Raw genomic sequence first — 15,853 nt, 5'->3', positions numbered from 1 at the left:
AGGGACAGGCTAGGAAGAGGAAGAGGGGTTTGTGAATTCGTATGTGCTTATTTGCGCGAGATTTGCACTCGCTTTTCATAGATGCCACGTGCAGAGCTGGAGAGGAACGAGAAAGAAAGATGTTGATCTCCGAGCCGGTCACCCTTTGCCCCAGGGCGGTGTTGGCACACAGTAGGCGCTCACCGAGTATTGCCCGAACGTATGCTTCCCACGGGGAAGAAAACTTGCCCAAAGTGACACAGTGAGTCTGTCTCACAGTCAAGACAATCTCCTGTCTACTCCTCCTTCTACTAGGCCATGCTACTTGACGGAATTTCTTCTCCCCCATATGATCATAAATCAGTGGGGAGCTCATTCCTCTCCCCCGGAACCCTCTGGCCTATCAGCAACCCCCATTCCTGACGAGCTCAGCCAGGAGAAGCAGCCACGGGGAGGCCCCTGTCTGTGCCCAGCTTGGGACCGCCAAGCCTTTGACCTCTGAGTTTCTCGCAGCGCCTGCACTGCCTCTGCCCCCCAGGGGCAAGTTCCTCTCTGAGGAACAGGAGGCCCCGGCTTCCTCCAAGCCCAGGAGTTTCCCTTTTGCTCTCTGGTGGGGTGGGAGTGCGGGACACAGCCTCTCGGAGCAGTAGGCTCGAAGGAAGGGCGGCGGCAGCCATTTCCTACCCTGCTAAGGCATCTCCCTCCCTAGCTAGTCCCTCCCGTTTCCTGAGTTCCGCCGCTTCAGCCCCAGCCAGAACAGTGGCATGAAAGGGGCTCCAAAGTTTGCCTTGAATCACAGAACCTTGGAACTGGAAAGGACCTCAGAGCCCATTTATTCCCACCTCCTCCCTACCACCGGGAATGCCCTCTGGTAGCAGAGAGGAGGCAGGCATGTGATCTAACCTCTTCCAGCTTTCATTGCCTCCTTCATAAAATGGGCGGGATGACACCTACCTGCCAGCGTTGTTGTGGGACGGAATGTGAGAACAGATTTAGCAAAAGCTATTGTGCCCTGAGCACTAACTCTATGCCCTGCCTTGGTCCAAGTGCTTTTTGGGTATTCGTCTATTTAATTTTCACCACAACCCTCTAAAGTAGGTTACTGTTATTATTGTCATCATCATCACCGTCACCCTCTTTGCACAGATGGAGAAACTGAGGGATGACAAAGGTAACGCGACTTGCTAGGTTCACACAGCTAAGAAGTGACATGTGTCTGTGTGGCTGGAACTTTTGTACCCAATGCGCCTGACGGCTGAGGGGGAAGAATGCATAGAAACCCTGGGGGAGCCGAAGACATAACGGGAAGCTTCGGCTCCATGCAGAGGATGTCTTTGAAGTCCCCGCTCTTATCTTAAACACCTACTTGGATTTCCTGGTTAAATCTGGTGTACATCCATGTCGTTTTCTGAGAAAAATGGGGGCTTTTCTCCTTTAAGCCTTTGAGGAAAGTTGACACTCCAGGAAGACAGGCTACACTGGTCCTGTGCATTTGGGTGCTCCAGGCCACCGCCTTTGCCCCCAGGGGTACCACACGCCTGGTACAGGGTGGGCCCTTAGTCACTGAGACGAGCTAACGTTAATGAAGTGCTTTTGTATGAACCAACATTCCCCAACACTTTCCACATATGATTTAATCATCGTGACAATTCTATGAGGAGGTAAAATGATTATCGTTGCCTTTATTTTCTAGTGGGAAAACTGCAGCACAGAGAGGTTAAGCAACTAGCCCCAGGTCACACAGTCTGTAAGTGACCACTAGGCTTTAAACCCCCCCAGCCTGAGTGTCAGCCTTGGCTTGTAATGGCTCTATGGACTGCCCCTCAGGCCACAACAGAGCCTCTCATCCTCACCCGTCTCCACCACTTCCTACCAGGATGATGAGTTGATTCTTGGCAGAAGCAGGACTGAGTCCCATTAGAGGAGCAGCTCCTTGAGGGCGGATACATAGTGTCTCCCCCACCGACCCACCCTTTCCCAGATGATGCTGAGCCAGGCTCTGGGCTGTGCATAGGGCTTGTCCTCCATTCGTGTGGGGCAACTGACTGCTCTCTGGCCTGTGGCAGTCTCTGGGACCTAGCACCCACTGGGCTGCTTTCACACAGGAATCCTCTGCCACTCTGTGCGGCAATGATCCAGCTTCGGAAATGGCTGCCCATCATCCACAGGGGACAAGTTCATGCCTCTAACATGGACATTCAAAGCACTGCGCAAGCTCACCCAGCCAAATCGGCCGGCATTCCCAGAACACTCTATACCTCATTAACCTTCCAAATGTGTTACATGGGATCTCCTCTCTCGCAAAAATGCTCATTCTGATTTCTTTTGACTTTTTTTTTTACAAACACTTATGTGGTGCTTTCTGTGGGCCTGGCACTGTTCTCAGCTGTTCGCATATTTTAACTCAAGGACTCCTTACAGAAACGCTGCAGGTATTGTTACTCTCCCATTCTACAAGTGAGAGAACTGAGGTACAAAGAGGCTAAGTTATTTGCCCTATCTCCTGCACCTGGCAAAGTCCTGCATGTTCCTGCAGCCCTTCCTATGAATACCATAAGCCATTCCCTATCTGGGCGTTCCCCCAGCTCATTTGTATCGGCACTCATTCTATGTTGAGTTTAGTTATCTCTGTGTCTTCCTGCCCAATAAGAGTGTGAATTCTCTGAGGGCCAGGACTGTGTTTTATTACTTTTGGCCTATCCGTTGCTCGGGAAGGAGTTTGGCATTGAGTTGGCACTTAGGGGATATTGGCTAAAAGACTGATGACAGTTGAGAGAATGAATGACTGGCCCCAAAGGAGCCTTGACCAAACCAAATGGTGGCTGAGAAATTTGGGGTTTTCTTTCCCCAATGTCATTGGGATAGTGGATCGTAAAGATGACCAAGCACGAAATGCAACCACAGGTAGGGATAGGGGAAGAGAGAGAACGAACCCCCCCGCCCCGGCCCCGACCACCACTATCCTGCCATTTGTGTGGCTGGACCGCACCTGGCACACAAGGCCATTTGGGTTGACGGGGCATCTAGTAAGCCTCAGAAGCTGGCAGCTCTGGGGTCTGCTCTGGAGAACTGAGCTCACTGGATTCTGCGTTTCTCCCTCAGAGGCCCCAGGACTGCCTCTTCAATTCAGAGGTTCATATGGAAAAGAGCAAAGGGCTGAACTGTCACACCCAAGGGGTTGGAGTTTGCTGCTTTTGGTCTCAAACGCTATGCTTCAGTGAACTTTGTCTTGCTGGCCAAATGCACTTTGTGGGAAAGCAGAGGGGGGTCTGGCCCAACTCTGGTCTCAAGTCCTGGTTCCGCCATGCAGTAGCTGTGTGACCTTTGGCAAGTTACTGAACCTAGAAAAATGGAAATAATTTTTTCTGCCCTGCAAACAAAACTTGAGATAATGGATCTGAGAGCCTTTGTAAGGGGAAAATGACCAGATGCAGAGAAAATGGCAGCGGGAGGGCTCCTTCTAGCAGCGTTCTGCAGCTTTCCAGTTGAAGGCAGCTAGGTGAGGGACCTGAGCCTCAGCCTCTCCCCTCTCTCGCCCTGCCTGAGTATGACTCCGGTACAATCATCAGCCTTTTCTGGGCCTTTGTACAACGGGAAGGATAATTCCTAGGCCCTTGCAGCCAAGTCGCAGCGGGGTTGCTGGATGGGAAGCAACAGCATATCCATGTATGGATTTTATCAGCTCCAGAGAAGGGGATCCCTGAGCACTGCACTGCAACTCTCAAAGCACCCTTGGGTTTGAACACCAGCTTTTTTTTTTTTTTTTAAGATTTTATTTATTTGAGAGAGAGCATGCATGAGTGGGAGGGGGGAGCACAGGGAGAGAAAGAAGCAGGCTCCCAGCTGAGCAGGGAGCCCGACACGGGGCTCGATTCCAGGACCCCGGGGATCACGACCTGAGCTGAAGGCAGATGCTTAACGACTGAGCCACCCAGGCACCCCTGAATGCCAGCCTTAACACTTACTTGAGGACATGTCATATCACCTCTCTGGGCCCCCATTTCCTCACTTGTTCAGTGGAGACAATAACACCTGCCTCCCTCAAATGTTATGTGGATCAAAAGTGAAAGGGTCAGTGAGATACCTTTATCAATGACAGGATGGCCCCTTAGCCCTTCACCCTGCTTCATGTCTTTCTTCCTGCCCTTGATTCATGTAGGCTGCAGAGTTGGAACCTTCACTGATTCTTTCTGCCTTTATCTGGGTCCACCCCCAGCCACCCCCCACCCCCGGTCCCCAACCTTAGTCCCTATTCCTTTGCCCTGGTCAAAACTCGCAGAGTCCCTTCCTCCTCTTCCCATCATCTGGCGGGGTGCACCACCAACCCCACAGGAATGCATACCTTGCACTATGGCTCAGGGGTTCCGGGCTCTGTCCATTTGAGCAACTGGCCTTGCCATAAGCAAAAGCTGCTTTTATGCCAAAGGAGTAGTTTGCAAGTTAGGGATCGTTATTCTGCCTCCTGCATCCTCACCCTCTTGTGCCTGGTCCAACGGGCCAGCAAACCATGGCAGGGGGCAGGCTTTTTTGCATCCGTCACCTGGTATGCTCCCCTGGGATTCTAGACCAGCGCATGAGAGAGCACCCAAGTGGTGGGGGGCTTCCACAAAGGACCAGCCTGGAGCTGGTGGGCCCTCAGAGCACATCTGCTCCACTCCTTCATGGTCCAGATGAAGATCTTGAGGCCTACCCAGGGAGGGGCAAGCAACTCAGGGCCCCGCACCCTGGATTTGCCCTCCAGTATTTGCCTCTGGAAGATTCAGTCTTCTAGAGCTCTCATGGGGCCTGAGTTGCTCAAGTGATTAGGTCAGAAGAAGGGATTCCAGAGAAGTCCCAAGGTTCTCTGGGAGGAACTTCTCCTGTAATTTCTCCTCCATGGGGTGTCCTCGGGTAACCCACGCTGAAGTCTGGAAATAGAAGTTGGCAGCACACAGGTTCTCAGATTAAAGAGCAGCACACCTGGAACAAATAGGCGCACCCAGGTGCACAGCTGTAAAAGGGGCGGAGCATCGGGCCACTCCCCCGCACTTTCCTGACAGCAATGGGTTGGAAGCCAGGCTGCCTTCCCAGAAGCCTGGAGGCGAAGGAGCCGTATAAAAATGCCCAGCTAAGGCCAAGAGCCCAGCCAGAAGGGCGGAATTTAGCCCCAGGTCAGATGCACCCCACAGACTAGAGACCTCAGGGACAGGGAACTACATCCCTTGTCAAAACAGAACCCCAAACCCTGTGCAGTGAGAGGCCCCATGACGGTAGGGCACTGTCGTATTGTCTTGAAGTCTAGGGTGGCTCCAGTAGGATAAGAGGGTTCACAGGGTCTGCTCACACCCAGGACTCAGGGGCAGGGCCTCTGGCTCAGCCTCCCCTTTCCGCCTGCTCACCTTCCTTTCCTAGCTGTTCTCTGCCCAAGCCTTCTGTGTTCTGGCTTAACCAAGGAGGCTTTTCTCCTCGACTAACTTATTGCCCTCCATGCCCCGTGGTGCCACCTGTGCCCCCCTCTAGCTGTGCAACCTTGGGCACGTGACCCGCCCTTTCAGGGTTCATGATACCTTCATCTGAGCATGAAAAGGTGGGACGGACTACATCAGCGGGCCATTTACCTTCCGAGTGATCATTATACACCACGATACAAGTAGAACATTTAGAGCAGTGCCCAGCACATAATGATGATGTCAGTTGTAGCCACCATTTGTGGAAAACTATGTGCCAGGAATTGTGCCAAGGCTGTACCTGGGTCAACTCAACTGATCCTTACAGATCGTCTCAAGAAGGTATTATTATCATCCTCACTTTACAGATAAGCACACTGAGGCACAGAGATGTTAAGCAACTTGTCCACGATCACACCGCTGACGAGAGGCACAACGGGGATTCGAATACAAGCGGTTGGGCTCTGGGGCCCTCATTGTTCATCAGCGCCAGCTATGGGTTCTCAATAACTACGTAGCTATCTGTATCGTTCTTTGGGTTATTATTTTCATTGGCAAATGACATTACCCCTCGTCTGGAAAAGGGGCTGAGTTCACCTCACAATGTGACTCTGTGCCTAAAATCGGATCGTGGCTGCAGAGTGAGTGGCATTCCCACTCTGACGACCAGTCCAGACTGTATGGATGGTGACCTCGCGTGCCAAATCTGAGGCCAAACCTACAGTCTGGGGCCACTTCTGCAAACAGTGCTATGGAAAACTGCTGCATCTGCTAAGAAAATAAGGACTGGCTTGCACGTTCAGAGTCTAAAAGAAACCGAGCAGCCGAGCTGGTGGGAACTTAGAAGGCGGCTAGATGGGCCTGTGTGCAACAAAACACTACTAGACTCGCTACGTTCAGCCCTTACTGAGCCTACTACTCCCAATATTCTCCATCTGCCTGGGTTAGCCTTCCTTCTTCTCCTTTTTTTTTCCCCTTTTCTGCCCCCCTCTATTTTTCTCTTCCTCTCTCCTCCTTCCCCTTGCTCAGCAAGACTCCTAAGAACTTGCTAAACCACAACCCTCATGTTTCTTATATTTCCACTTTCCAGGGGAATTTGGCAGATGGCCCCAACTGCTTCTCCTGATTGATGCCCCCTCTCTGCCCACATTCATCTCTTTTTGGGCACCACCCACTCTCTCCAGGCCAGTTTCCTTAACTTGAGGGCCCTCAGCCCAGAGGCTTGCCTTTTCCCTCCATAACTTGGCTGTCAGAGCCACTAGCTTCCTGGGATAATCCCTTCCCTTTTCTGGGTCTCAGTTTCCCCAGCTGGTACAGGCTAGAGAGTGATTGGACTAAATGATACCTGAGGATCTTTCCAGCTCTCGTTTCCATTTACAGCTAGTCCATTTAAAAAATTGAATCTTCTTAGCCACCTCTCTCTCTCTCTCCTATATTTGTATCTATATGTACATCCACAGCACACGCACAGGGAACACCAAAAGCATTAGCTGGGCCAGAATCTGAGGAACTGGGACCTGAGGGAGGTAGAGGCTGAAATACCAGTTGCAGGATTTTCAAAGCCGAGCGTCATTTGAAAAGCCAAGTAACTTTAGAAAATAACGGTCCTCTCGGCTGGGTTTGTCTCCAAAGGAAGGTCAAGAACTCTGTGCCCAGAAGCAGGACAGGAACAAAGCACCAACCCCTCTAGGTATATAGCACACCCTCTGGGATTGAGTTCCGTATCTCCTATCATTTGCCACCTGCCTGTTCTAGACAGGTCATCTGGGCTGAGGGCAATGGAAACTCGGCCCCAGAGGGACCAAGGGTTCTGTTCTCAAGGTGCTTACGTTCAAGCTGCGGACACAAGCATGGAGAGAAATAGAACACCCCTTACAGTTTCCAAAAATGCTTGTATTTCTTTTGTCTCATTTGATCTCTACAACAGTCCTGTGAGATAGCAGGAAAGGAATTGTTATCCCATTTTACAGAGCAGAGGACTGCGAATCAAAGAGGGGACTGGGGCGCCTGGGTGGCTCAGATGGTTGAGTGTCTGCCTTCGGCTCAAGTCATGATCTCAGGGTCCTGGGATCGAGTCCCACATCGGGTTCCCTGCTCAGTGCAGAGCCTGCTTCTCCCTCTCCCCCTGCCACTCCCTCTGCTTGTGCTCTTCTGTCTATCTCTCTGTCAAATAAATAAATAAAATCTTTAAAAAAAAAAAAAAAAGAGGGGACTGAATTCACCCAAGCTGATCTGACCAGCAAATGGAGAGCTGAGGCACAAACCCAAGTGTTTAGTCTCCAGAGCCAGGACTCTGTCCAAAGCATCATGCTTTGGCCTTTTCAATAGCTTTGACAGTAGGAGGCTTCCGGGAAGCTGCGAGGAAACCTCCAAACAGTGGTTAGTTACAGAAAGTGGGAATGAGGGATTATAGGACTTTGGTTCTCCATTTTATATCCAGATATACAGGTTGAAATTTTTCCTTGGAGAACATATTTTATTTCTAATCTACATGTGAAAGGAAATAGCTCCAACATGAGGCAGAGTATGATCCGTGCTAGAAGACAGACACACAGTATGCTGGGGATTTGAAGGTGGAGGCAACAGTATTTGAAATGAACTTTGAAGAATGGCAAAGGTCTAAACAGGCTGAGATGGGGGTGGGGAGTCCCAGAATCCCAGAGACAGCAGCAGTCAGCTTTCCAGCTCAGCAGCTGTTGCTGACTTCTGAGACAACGCGCCAGCCTAGAAGGAATTCTTCCTGAACAATTAGGTGCATATAGTGGACAGGATTTCCTGTTTTCTTCCCTTTCCTCATTTTATATTGTGAGGTACCTGGGTCAGAGCCCAGGGCTTGGGAAACACCTGCTTCATCCACCCCTCACCTGGACTGTGATCCCAGATTGCCAATCCAGCCAGACACAGGCACAAGGACCAGCAGATTTAGAAATGGAAGGGGGTTCCAGCAAGGCCTCCCCACACCACTTTCCACTGTCTTTTGTTTTTGTTTGGTTGGTTTTTTGGGTTGTTTTTGTTTTTGTTTTTACTGGGGTCCAGTATCAAACTATCAGGTGATCAGATTGATCACTTTTTTTTTTTGGAAAATCAAGGTCAAACACCTTTTCAGTTAAGGGTCACATAACCATAGTGTGTAGGAGATCGAGGGCCTTAGAGCCCCACCCTCTCCAATCTCCTCATTTTTTTTAAAGATTTTATTTATTTATCTGACAGAGACACAGCTAGAGAGGGAACACAGCAGGGGGAGTGAGAGAGGGAGAAGCAGGCTTCCCGCCGAGCAGAGAGCCCGATGTGGGGCTCGATCCCAGGACTCCAGGATCATGACCTGAGCCGAAGGCAGACGCTTAACGACTGAGCCACCCAGGCACCCCTCCAATCTCCTCATTTTAATGATGAAGAAGTCCAGGCCCAGAAGGAGAACATACCTGCCCAAGGTCACAGAGTTTGTTAGCAGTCAAATCATCATGCCTGGTTATACTTTAGCTCCTACTGACAAATGACCCTTGCTGTGAGCTGGGCCACCTAGGAGCTCATCGGCAGACATGAGAAAGCAAGCACATCTGGTCTTTGGAGACCTGAGGTGTATCGGGCACATCTGATCCTTCCATCACTCCAGGGGAAGAAGCTGCCCTCTGGCCTGCACACTGCTTCCCTGAAGTGGGGGTGGGGCTCTAGAGCCATGATTCAACATGGGCCTTCCCCATCCCAGAGGCCCAGGGGCTCATTCCTGAGGCCTCAGCTCCTGCTTTCTTAATCTCATATCAGACTTCTGGGCTGCAGAAAACATCTCTCCCATCCCTTACCCTCCTGCCTGGGCTAGTCATGGCGGTCATTTTATAATCTTAATAACTATGTTTTGCATATTGCCTGGGAGTTTATAGAGCACTCTTATACCCACTACCACACTAAGTTCCCACAACAACCCAGGAGATGGGTATTTTGATCTTCATTTTAAAACTGAGGCTCAGAGAGGTAATCACATAGCTAATAAGTGACAGAGTCATAATTCAACACAGAGCTGTCTGAATTCTCCAGAAACTGAGTTCTTTCCACCATTTTAAGGCTACCTTTTTTTGTTTGTCCCTTGACGAGGACAAATAGGCAGATGGCTGGATGGAAAGATGAAACAAACAGTTCTTGAGCACACCCTGTCTGTGGCTTGCTCTGTATTGGGCATGAAGATACAGAGAGCAGTGAGACGAAGTTTCTACCCTCAGGAAGCCCACCATTTCAGTGAGTGCTTCTCAGACTTTTGCACCAAAGTAACAAATGGTTGAACAGAATGAACTCATTTCCCACACAGCCCCAAGGAGCTGGAGAAGCCCATGTAGTCAGCCACAAGTGTGAAATTTCCTTGAAGTCTCCACTTTTAGCTCACAAATTCATGTGAATTTTGCATGCTATTCCATAACATATATCTGCGCTTGTTTTAATATAAAAGTAATGCTCCCCCCACCTGGATCTTTTAAGGAGAATGAGCCATTCCAATCAGATGCTCTTGGAAGCATCTTCCAGGAAGAGGCTCTGCTTACCCCTGGCCCAAGGGGACACATAGTTCCCTTTGAGAAGGAAGAGACAGTAGTACATTTTTGTGTTTTGAAGGAGCTGTTACTCTGCAAAACTAAGATTTTTGGTAAAGATGCTGTGTGTGTGTGTGCACATGTACATGCATGTAACACATGATCATGTGCCTATAGAAGTTCCAGAGGTGACCAGAGCTGTTCCTTTGTGGGACCATGTTCTTTTGGCACCCAGATGATCCACACTTTTACCCTGCCAACTACCTGAGAACTAATCATGTTCCTCAATGCAAAAACCAGAACTGGAAAGGACCTAAGGGGTTCTGGAAGGTTTTTTCCTTTTTCTTTTTCCTTTTTTTAAAATATTTTATTTTATTTTATTTATTTATTTGAGAGAGAGAGAGAGTGAAAGAGCACAAGATGGGGGAAGGTCAGAGGGAGAAGCAGACTCCCCAATGAGCAGGGAGCCCAATGTGGTCCTCGATCCCGGGACTCCAGGATCATGACCTGAACCGAAGGCAGTCACTTAACCAACTGAGCCAACCCGGTGCCCTTCTTTTTCTTTTTAATCTTATTTTTTTACATTCAATTGATTAACATATAATGTATTCTTAGTTTCAGAGGTAGAGGTCAGTGATTCATCAGTCTTATATAACACCCAGTGCTCATTACATCACATGCCCTCCTTAATGCCCATCACCCAGTTACCCCATCCCCTCCCCCCCAGCAACCCTGATTTTGTTTCCTATGGTTAAGAGTCTCTTATGGTTTGTTTCCCTCTCTGATTTTGTCTTGTTTTTATATATACAATGGAATATTATTACTCAGCCATCAAAAAATGAACTCTTGCCATTTGCACCAACATGGATGGAGCTAGAGAGTATTATCCTAAGTGAAATAAGTCAGTCAGAGAAAGACAATTATCAGATGATTTCACTCATATGTGGAATTTAAGAATCAAACCAGAGAAGCAGAGAGGAAAGGTGGAAGGTTTTTTATAAAAGACCTTTTGCATTGACTCTTTTGGTAATTGTGGTTAGGAAAAAAGATGGAACCCACCTCCCAACGACAGAGAGCTGAGAGAGGAGAAAGCCAGGCAAACTTACAGCAGCTCATGTGGGGCAATGAAGTAGTTATCCTGAGAGATATTTGGGGACTGGCAAAGTGCTTCCCTCCTTTTGTAGGCTTTAAGACAAGAGGCATTTACTTTGTGAAGCCTGAATGCTGTTCTGCCGTTTGTGGGTTCTGTAATTAATTTATGTCTGCTTTTTCTTGGTTTTAAAGGAAGGTTCTGAGTGACAGCCTACTTTGATGATACTCAGATAAACAAGAAAGGAGGCTTGGACCTTCTTCTGGGCCATAGGTTAAAGGGAGCAGGGGATCTCTGGGGGCCAGATGTGGTGATAACAGCAGTAAGATCAAAGTACGACAGCTCCAAGTTGTGGATAGGGGAGAAGGGTTGGAGATTCTGAAATAGCTGCCCCTCCCCTCCTTAAGAGTCTCCTTTGGCCTTTTTCTCTTTCCAAACCTTAAAGGGCTTTGTGTTTTGTTTTTAATAAGGAGGCCGTTCCCTTCTCTTGTGGAATGTATTCTCTGAAATATCCTGTTCCAGGGGCACATGGACACAGAGTTGGAAGCCTCTGTTCTCAGGAGCCCCACTTCCTATGTTTTCATTTTTCTTCTCAAAATGTAAACCAAACCAGCTCTTCCTGTTTCTGGGTTTGGGATGTGGAAGGTCACACAGCAGGGACCCTCTAGCAAACAGGTCAGTAGGGGCCTCTGAAAGCTGCCCCTTGGCTGCCCTGCCATGGGAGGAGCACTGTTTGAATGGAATTTAGTCCTATGGAAAGAGGAGGAGGAGGAGAACAGCCTCCAGGCTGTGGTGAGGGAACAGTTCTGTTTTTGATGCCAGTTTGCTTTCCTTTGCCTTTGCCCTTACCCCAGGCCAATGAAAACCCGGGTGCCATAAAGCTTTCACCAGCTGAGCTGCTGATCTTCAGCCACTGGTTACTGTCAATCAAGAGTAAATTTAGGGAATAGTCATCAGGATTGTGAGGAATCATTTTAGGAGTTGGAGCGATTTACCCTGGGGAAAGACAGATTCAGGGGAGGACGTTATAGATGAGTGGGAACTTGGCTTCTAGTCTCAGTTTTACCACTGATGAGCTGCCTGCTGTTGTGCAGATCATCTGCCTTCTCTGGGCTTTGGGCTCCTCAACTACAATGAAGGCATTGGACTGTATGAACTACAAAGTCACTTCCATCTATGACTTTTGGAAATTCTAAATGCCAGTAGATAGGTCATAGGGAAGAAGGAACAACTTCCATGAGACTCCAAGGGGTGAAAATGAGACAGCTGGGTGAAAGTTGTAAGGCAGATTCTGGTTCTATATAAATAAGAATTTTCAACTGAGTACAGAATGTAGAGGGATATTTGACCATACCTGGAGAGTTTGGTCCAAACCCAAGTGGATACATAGCAGGCATGATATAAAAGGGAGGCCATTAGCTGTTAAGCACTGGACTAGAGCAGTGGTCTCCAACATCTACTTTTATGTGGTCAACTCCAGTCTCCAAATGAAATCTTCATGAAATCTCCAAAAGGTAAAATAGAGTTGGTTGAATGAAGCACCCCTCAACTCTGTCTTCCTTTCACATACCCCAGTGAATCTCTGGGAACTCTAGAGTTCCTCAGTATTTCGTTTGAAAACCACTGGTTAGTAAGGTCCTTAAGTGCCCTTCCAGCCTTGAGATGTAAGGCAACCTCAAAGTTTCCAGGGTTTGGTGGAAATGTGTTTTACATGGATCTGCACCATTAGCTGGAACTACAGGAACTTCAAGACCCCATCTCAAGACAATTTGTCATCTGGAGACAGTGGGGTCTGTGTGTCAATTTAGAATAGCAAGTGCAGAGCTGAAATGATAGAGAAGAAAGTCTGCTGAGAGGAAGAAGTCACTAGCCTGATTACCAGCAGTTCTTTTGCTATGCCATCAAAAATAAAAGACAGTCTTTGCCAGATTCATTGTTTATGTGAGGCCCTGTGTTTAGTTCTGGGACTACAGGAGTCAGTCAGATAGAGCTCTCGTACACGCATGGTCTGTGGGAGATATAGGAAAGAAAGGAGGTAAATGAGGAACAATATGTTCTGTTATAATAGAGATGTGGAACTGATGGAAAGGGAATCTAGAGGATGGCTTAACAGGCCAAGTGGAGGGGGGTTGTTGGTAAAGACACCCCCAGTGAAGAGTCCAATATGAGAGTTCATTGTATGTATAGGAAATAGGGAGTTGTCCCATGGAGCTCAGAAATGTGAGGATGTGGCAGTAGATGAAAGAAAGATAGGTTGTTTAAGTTGTGAAAGACCTTGAATGCCAATGCAAAGAATTTGGACTTTGACCAAAGGTAAGGAACAATCAAAAGTTTTTGAGTATGACCAAATTGTTCTCTTAAAGAGTGAACTCTGGGGGCGCCTGGGTGGCTCAGTTGTTAAGCGTCTGCCTTAGGCTCAGGTCATGATCCCAGGATGCTGGGATCAAGCCCCGCATCGGGCTCCCTCCTCCGCGGGGAGCCTGCTTCTCCCTCTCCAACCCCCCCCCACCCGCTTGTGTTCCTTCTCTCGCTATGTCTCTGTCAAATAAATAAATAAAATATTTAAAATAAATAAATAAATAAATAAATAAATAAATAAATAAATAAATAAATAAAGAGTGAACTCTGGCAGCAGTATGGGAAATGGACTGGAAGGGAAAGCATGGTGGCAGGGATACCAGTTAAGAAGCCATAGCAACCATCCTTGCCAGAGCTGCTAAGGTCTGAGATGGAAGGCTATCTTAGTGTGGATGAAAAAGAAGAGGCAGAAGTAGGAAACATTACAAAGAAGTTTCTTGGCCATGATTTGGCGAGTGGATGACAGCAAATGAGAGAGACAGAGGAGTCCAGATGATTCCCAGGATTCTTGCTTGACTGGGTGGATGATGGTGCATTAACCAAGAAAGAGAGTCCTGTAGAAGGAGAAGGTTTCCAGGAATATGATGATGAATAATGATGTTTAGTGTTGAGTTTGAAGGATTTATGGGATGTTCTGGTAGAAGTGTCCAATAACACTTCCCAGATCTTTTCCAGACCTGTCATTCCTCCTGCAGTTCTCATTCCCTTCCTAGCCCCCGGGTAGTTATCCCATGCCATCCAGGCCTTGCTCTGATATTCTGGATTGGTCCAGGCTATGAAAATGTCCCACTAGGCTGTGCCTCAGGACATTTGCCTGACCTGCATCTGTAAACCTGGGTCTGACTTACTGTTTTGCACTCCTGAAAACAGGCGTTGGGAACCCAGCCCCTTTTGACCCAAAAGGAAGCTGTTACACTCCTCCACAGGTCTGGAAATCCTTCTCCAATCCCAAAGAACATCTTGAAATTGCCCTTTCCACTGACCCTATCTCCACCTCTCCCTCCTTTCACTCTGACTCTGGCAGGGGTGGAGGGTCAAGGATGACACAGAATCTGAGTACAAAGGACGTTGGGACCTTCTATTTCAACCTTTTTATTTTCCAGATGAGAAAATTGAGGTCCAGGGAAAGGAAAAAACTAAGTCAAAGTCACAGAAGGAGTTAATGTCAGACCTGGGACCAGATCTTAGAATTCTCAACTCACAGTCCAGTATTTTTGCATTGGCTGAATTCATTATAGATCATGGTTGAAAGATTTCCTGTCTCAAATGATAATCAATTCCAGATACCCCCTAACTAAATAGATCTTTATACTATTCCAAGTTGCTGGATAAACTATTTGTCAAATGCTAGATAAGTTATACCCTGCAAATATTCTTCAAGAAATAGCAAGTGTTAAATGGCCAAATCTGTCAAGAATTAGTTACAAGAATGATTTGGTCATTTTCAAAAGAAAGAAAGTTAATTGAATTATTATTATTGATTTTCTTTGGCTCGTTATTTCAGTCTCCTGCCCTCCTGAGCCTTGGAAGTGATACCCAACAGCAGCTTAAATAAATGCACTTAAATTAATGTATTTGTTTCTATTTTTTCCCCTTTAAACTGGTCTCCCTGCCCCCTTAGAGCTGGAGAGAGGGGTCTGGGGCAGCTGATACACAGAGTCTGGTGCTAAGGCCAAGCTTGCAGCCAGGCCAGAGCCAGTTGGGTTGGGGAGCCAGGCTCTTGTTACAGGCCAGCTATTACCCCCCACGTCACCTCAGCCACTTCTGCAGGAGCCTGGAGAGAAGCCCTGAATGGCTTCAGGCAACAAAAGGAGTTTTGTGCACTGGGGACAAGGGGCCTCAGGGAGGATTTAGTACAGAGGTTGCAGGAGGTCAGCTCAGCAGCCTCCCACCTCTACAAGCTGCTGGAAGCCAATGGGTTAAGCAGAAGTGTGAGGTCTACAAGTGAAGGAGTCATTGAATTTCAGAGCAGCAGGATACCCTTGAGGCCATTAGACCAAATTAGTCATTTTATAGTTGGGGACACTAAGGCCCAGAGAGGGAATGGGACAGGCCCCAGGTCACACAGCTGGAAAATGGCAGAGCCATTTCCAATCAGGCAGCCACCTCCACTGACGTCCTGGAACCTAGATCTTCTGGTTCCCTAGTCAAGTGTTCTCACTTCAGTATCTGTGAGGCCATTGAGAAGTGTGGATTTTGTTTAGAAGGAGGGAGCTCCGTTTAGGCCCCAGAACCTATTTCCATCTCAGGAGCAATTCGTGCTTGCATAACATGATATGAGGACTTGGAAGGAGTATGTAGTGTTTCAGGGAGCCCAAGAGCACTTAGTGAGTCTTGGAGTGGGCCCTGAAGGCCTGAACCTCCTTCTGACCTGCTGGTTTGTGTTACTGCTACCTCTGTGTTTTCCAGTATTTGTATATATGCACAGGATGAGTTGGAGTGATACACTGACATTTTGAATCAGGATAGATATATATTGAATT

The 15,853-nt window shown here is 48.0% G+C and overlaps 1 protein-coding gene across 11 annotated transcripts in view; it reads right to left on the bottom strand.

The window, feature by feature from the left end:
• The window catches only part of STARD8 (StAR related lipid transfer domain containing 8), a 78,471-nt gene that overhangs the window by 41,256 nt on the left and 21,362 nt on the right, over positions 1-15,853 (bottom strand). The window lies entirely within an intron of this gene.

This window comes from Mirounga angustirostris, unplaced genomic scaffold (assembly GCF_029215605.1).
Source record: "Mirounga angustirostris isolate CCGP_5_RB_7025 unplaced genomic scaffold, mMirAng1.0.hap1 SCAF_11, whole genome shotgun sequence".
Lineage (NCBI taxonomy): Eukaryota > Metazoa > Chordata > Mammalia > Carnivora > Phocidae > Mirounga > Mirounga angustirostris.
Note: the sequence above shows the minus strand (reverse complement) of the source record. Positions and strands in the feature narration are given on the sequence as shown.